This window comes from Rhea americana, unplaced genomic scaffold (assembly GCF_003343005.1).
Source record: "Rhea americana isolate MKP2758 unplaced genomic scaffold, rheAme1 scaffold_373, whole genome shotgun sequence".
Lineage (NCBI taxonomy): Eukaryota > Metazoa > Chordata > Aves > Rheiformes > Rheidae > Rhea > Rhea americana.
Genome location: NW_028186505.1, coordinates 195731 through 201730, shown reverse-complemented (window position 1 = coordinate 201730; position 6000 = coordinate 195731). Strand labels below are relative to the sequence as shown.

Genomic DNA, 6000 nt, shown 5'->3' with positions numbered 1-6000 from the left:
GGTGGCCGCAGCCCCTCGGCTCCGGCGCCGCGTCCCGCGGAGGCAAGTGCCGGCGCCGCCGCCGCCGGGGGCAACCGCAACTTTAAAGCAAGTGCATCTCGGCGTGCGGCCGGCCGGTCGCCTGCTCCTCGGGGCCGGCCTCCCCCCGTCCCCCGCCTCCCCTCCCGTCTTCGCTTTCGGTCCTGTGTGTGTGTGTGTGTGCGCGCTGCTTTATAACTCGGTGCAGCCGACAATAAAAACGCTCCGAGTGCTGATGCATACTTCGTGTGAAGCGATTATGCCGCGGTGTGGGCGGTGATTATGCAGAGCCCTGGTGCAGAGCCCTGTGCAGCGGGTGGGTTTAGCATCCAGGCGGCGAAGTCTCCGGTCGCTGGGCTTGCAGCCGCTGCAAAGTTTATTTTGAATATCTTTTCCTTGCAGAGCTAATACAGCCGGCCAGCTCTCCCCTGGGAATGCTATAAAATAAATATAGGAGTTCCGGAAAAATAACAGTGAGTACCTCTCAAATCAGCAACGTTTGTCGTTAACTTTATAAGAATACCTCTTAACCTGCCAAGACTCAGAATGTGCAACAAACACTTGATAGCGCCAATGATAATAACAGTGCAGGAAATGTACCATGTGTTAATTGCTTTAGTATAAACATGGTTGCCTCTAAGCTGTATTTCGTGATACAGCATTTATGGTGTAATTTCAGCAAGGAATGTTTTGAAGTGTATTTATACGCAAATGGTTTTTCTCTTACTTTTGTCCCTCGGCTGCCAGATTGCCTTGCATTAAAAATAGTTTATCTTTTGGGAAGAGGGGGAGATTGAGTACGAACTGTACAGAAGTTCTGTGTTTGTGACCAAGGAGTTTGTTGCCTCCTCTTCCCCTTGACTCTTTCTCCTCCTCCTTCCCCCCATGCACAATGCATGCCATCTCATCCCCTGTTATATAATCTTGTAGACATTTATGGATCATTCATTGTTCGTGTCATTTCCATTCTTTCTTTGCATGTCATTGCTGCTTGATTGAGTGGCTTACACAGAGTATTTCACAGTAAAAAAAAAAGGAAAAAAAAGTATATTTTGATTTTTCATAAAGTTCTATCAATTTTARCTGCAAATTTGCTTTTTGAAGATTTTAATCCCCTAATTCCTTCTCCTTTCCCTCTCCATTTTTTGAAGCTGCAGAAGTTAAGTGCTAGGAACCTAATCTGACCAGTAACAAGATGGGAAGGAGGTAAAGTAGTGGTGACARTTTACTAGTGAATGCTCCTCTTGTGTACTGTTAGGGAAATATCCTTAACACATGTTTCATAAAGCTACTAAACACATTGCTGCAACTTTTGAAATTCAGCATTCAGAGACAATAAAGATCAATATGGTTAAACCGGCATCGTAATGAGGAACAGGTATTACTGGAAGATACTGCAGTCAGTCCTTTGATCAGTGTGCAATTTGAACAGTTTAGAGGTGTATCTAATTGCCAGTTTATTCCTGACAGGGAGGTAGTGTGTTTAGATCTATAGTTGTTTTTCTTTCATCTTTTGTTGTTTTGTAACCTGTTTGAAACTCGCTGCACGCTTGTCTTCTCTGTAGCTTGCAACTTAGGTAGGAGTGTTATTGTCTGAATTTTGTTATGATGAAAGTGAGGGAATGAACAGGTTTCTGCCCTTTTTTTTTTTTTTTTTAATCTTTTTTCCCTAATGTCTTCCATGTGCCAGGAAAACATAAAGGTTATAAAACTCAAATGGATTTTGATTTATTTATTTATGTATGCATTCATTCATTCATTACCTGCATATTCTATAACAGTTTTTTGTGGTCACTGAAAGTACCTGCAATTCGGTGGTCATTTATATGAAGAGATCACTTGACGCTATGCCTTCTTAAAACAAACGCTTCTGTTCTCTCACTGTTGGAGTGCAACCTATTGTCTACCTTGTCCTAAGAGAAATGTTTCTCTCCCCTTTACCCTAGTATGAACACAAAACTTTCTTTCTTATGCTACACAGCCTCTGCCTAAAGGTGTAACTGTTGCTGAAACAGTTGTGTGTTATACTTCCTGACAGCAATACCCTTCTGCAGCAGATTGTAGAGCAAGAGTAACGTAATGCTCCACCCTTACTTCCGCTCTTTGTTTTTTCTACCTCATTAAAAAAAAAAAAAAAAAAAAAAATCAAAGAGACTTCTAAAAGTTTGGGCTTGCTGACTTTTTTTCTCACAGTGTCCAGGCTGCAGAAGGCTGTTGGACGATGAGCTCATGTTTTCCATGTTGACATACAGACAACAGTGCTTGCACGCTCACACATGACAAGATGTGTAGTTTTCTTCTGGTGATACTGTGGACAGATTCAGTGTGATGGAGGGAGGCTAGAGACTATAGACTTACTGTATCCAGCAAAAGATTTCCGCAGAGCTCAGCAGTGCACCTACACACTAACATGCACTGTCCTTGTATTCAGGCTCCTGTATGAATAGAATCCCAACCTCAAGTTTTCTAATTTTGTGATTTTCAGATAAGGATTTGTTTGGGATTTTGATGAGACTATCAGGTATGATTTTTCTCTTCAGCTGAGGCCTTGCCACCATTGATTTTTCAGGTTCCTGGGAGTGAATCATCCCTTTATAGTATAGAAGCCTTCTTTGTCATGCTCTGGTGCACATATGCAGTATGTCCTAATAGTAAGACAAGTTTGTAGAAGGCGATAGAATTTTTAATGAACCTGTACACTAGAAAACATCATACATCTTTAAAGCAGGTAGTAATAATGTTGTGTTTTCTGGTTTATTTCCCTGCACAGTTACACCAAAGTCTAGCAGAGTTTCTTCTCTACTGTATCTCTGTCCTGTTCTGAAGGTACATCTTTGAGGCAGAGTGAGTTGGTCTGGTTTCCCTTGCTGTTCTGTCATTATCCTATTAAAGAGGAGATTTTGGAAGGGTGTTTTTTTGTGGTGATGAGGTCTTTGTGGTTTGAACACCTGTGACTAGAAATTAGAGCAGGCCTAGTAGGTTGCTTTGTAACGGCCATCAAACTACTATTCAGTAATGCCTATGCTGTATCTTTAAAGGATTTCTCGGCCTTGAATGAGCTTTTGAAGAAGGTTCTTGTATTCGTGGCAAAAGAAGAACGTGCCAAGTACACGTTGTTAAACTTGTGTCAGTTTAACAGAGCAACTGTTTAAAGGATTTCAGATAATTTTCCTTCTACTTGAGTCATTTTTTTTCCACCTCTCTCCAAATATAACACTGGAAAAGAAGAGAAAGAGAAACTAAAAGGAATTGGCAGAAGCCAGTATGTTGGCAGGCATTTGATAGTATGGATTAGAAGAGGTGATAATGTATAAGTGACACTTAACATAAAACAAACTGTATACATATGGTGTCACAGATCACATTTAAGAGATGAATGGAAGAATAATCACAAAATTGTGAAGCTGCCTTTCAGTCAGCTTTTCTGCATCAAGCTATTTGCAAGGATTTAGTTTTGTGGTGTGATCTCTCATTATTGCAAGTGTTACAAGAAAGGAAAGGGTGACTGAAGGATAATGGCACAGCCTTTCTGCTAGTTTCCTCGGCTTTTTGATTGCTGTTACCATTTAAGAGCAACATTAATGAAGAGTGTATGCCATAGGGGATACCTGATGTTTCCTCTTCTCTCTGTTTCAGATCTGATGGATGTAAATTTACCTCTGTTGTTATTGACATACCGTAAACGAATTGTCACATACACGGTACCTACCAGTAAGCTACTGACTTTTCAAACTAGGGAGCCAATTGCTTTGTAGAGTGTGTGCTTAWGGTTAAGAGCAAGGTGGATAGCAATTCCCGTGGTGCTTGTTTGCAAACAGTTAAAAATGTCTTCACAGATTTCTTATGAAGAAGTTCAGAAGCTACCTCTGTTAGACCAAATAATTTTTCTGGGGGAATCATTATATGCAAATGCTGTAACTTTAGTACACTTCTAGTAAGCAGCCTTTGAAGCTTTTCAGATAGCTGAATATATTATCTAGAGATATTGTCATTCAAATTTAACAAGTGGAATATTTGTACTGCTTTTGAGGACATAAGTCTCCTTTGCTTACTGATGCTTCTGCTTTGCTCCATTTATAGTAATACAACATTGCACAGCTTCACAGGTGCYAGTGCTAGCACAAGCGAGGGAGTTGGAGCTAGCAGTCACAGCTGAGGGCAAGATTACCCCTTTCAGATTGAATTAGATTGACTTAAAGTGTTTGTGAAACAGCATCTTCAGTAAAGAGGCTGAAGGTTTGAAAAGGAAAATAAAATAATATATTTTTTTTAGGGGGGTGGGAAGCCCAGCTCTCTGATTTAATGAACTTTGTCCTTCAGATTCTGGAGACACGATGGCTTTAAACTCCCACTCCGTATTATAGCAGAGAGTGCTTTCTTGAAGGTGATCTAATTTTCAGGACTCTTTTGCAGTTCAGAGAGTATATGTGAACATGGACAAGAGGTTCCATATGATTTTTTTTGTTGTTGTTGTTCTTTAATGTGTAAAGCTGGCAACCTGTAGTTCAAATAGATGAAGCATTTTGAAGTTGGACAAAGGGAAGAATATGCAGGATATGTCAACAGACTCTAGTAATGCTGTCAACTTGTCAACCCTCCTTCATTTGAAATTTCATGTACAATGCTTGGGATTAGGATAGTTGGTGCTATCTGATAGTTCCTTGTCAACTTGATAATAAGACTGGAAAGAGTCCTAATTCCTAATCAAAGTCCTAATTCTTAATTCAATCTCTTAAAAATTTCTGTGAAACTAAGCATGCTGTTACCTTTTTCCTGACTGTTCACATGCTCAAAGCTTAAGTGTATACATAGTGTATTTGTTTGATTTGGAGCCTGTATCTGTTTCTTCTGACATTACCTCAATCTTTTATGAAGTGACAGGACACACATAAATGTTCTGCAAATAGGACAATGTTTTTAGTGGTTTTTTTCTTTCAATTTCAATAGAATACAATTTCTGCTGTACTGTTGAGTGACAGAAAAAAAGCTTACCAAAATCAGTGTTTTAATAAACTAAAGAATGTGGTTGGTTTAACTCTGTCCTCCATGGATAAAGAACTGTTTTAGCTAGGTACTTGTGTATTTTTAGTACATGCATGAACTCTAGTGCTAGAATCTGTAGCTGAAGTGAAAATATTACTTGTCTGTTTTTCTTCCTCTCCAGCCAATCTATTGTCCAGTCCAGCAGAAGTGTCAGGGTTGTGTGGAGCTTAGCCAAGATGCTGCATGTGAGCAGTTTAGTCTTTTATCCGGTTAGGCTGGCAATCTACTTTGTACTTTGAATCTTACTGGAGTGAGCATGGTGGAGATGACTTTTTAAAATGCTACTTCATGTTTTAAGGGATATAGTGATTTATTGAGCTAGAACAATAAGGAATTCATAAATATTTACTTAATATCCTCTGGCCAGGCAATAAGGTTGAACTGCACATTTCTTTCCCCATAAGAGGAAGAGAAAAATTGTTATGACACAGGTTGGTATAACGCAACTTTTGCTGTTTGTGCCAATGCATATATTTGTTACATTCCAGTACAGTCCTTTCCATTGCTTTGCTCTCTTGAATACAATTGTACATTAGTTTTCATACCAACAGTCGTGGCTTCAGCTGGAAATTGAAACCTGATAAGTATTGGCTCAGTACATGGACTTTTGGATAAACTTTTTCAGTAACCCTGAGCCAAACCAATTCAAAAAATTTCTTGCCTCAAATGTAAGTACTAGTCTTTTCATTCTGGAAAGGATATCGGGTATACCATTTGGTCAGTAGGCTTTTAAAATGCTGCACTTTCTTTTCTTTTCTTTTTTTTTTTTAAGTTCTCTTAAGTTTTCTGTTTTTTTGTTTTTTCTCCCTTTTAGCACCAGGCACTCGGCTGCTGGAGCTCTGCCCCCTATGGTTCAAGTGCATTCCTTCTATCAACCTTTTCACCTCACCTCCTACTGTCCCTCTTCGTGCACACTGAGACATCCCTTCTGTTTGCCTA

General features: G+C 39.7%; 1 protein-coding gene across 1 annotated transcript in view; it reads left to right on the top strand.

The window, feature by feature from the left end:
- LOC146591396 (engulfment and cell motility protein 1) overlaps nt 1–6000 on the top strand; it is a gene marked incomplete at its 3' end in the record, with an annotated part of 159051 nt that overhangs the window by 535 nt on the left and 152516 nt on the right. The window contains exons 2-3 of the mRNA XM_085312990.1: nt 421–491; nt 2789–2844. The remainder of the gene's footprint in view (nt 1–420; nt 492–2788; nt 2845–6000) is intronic.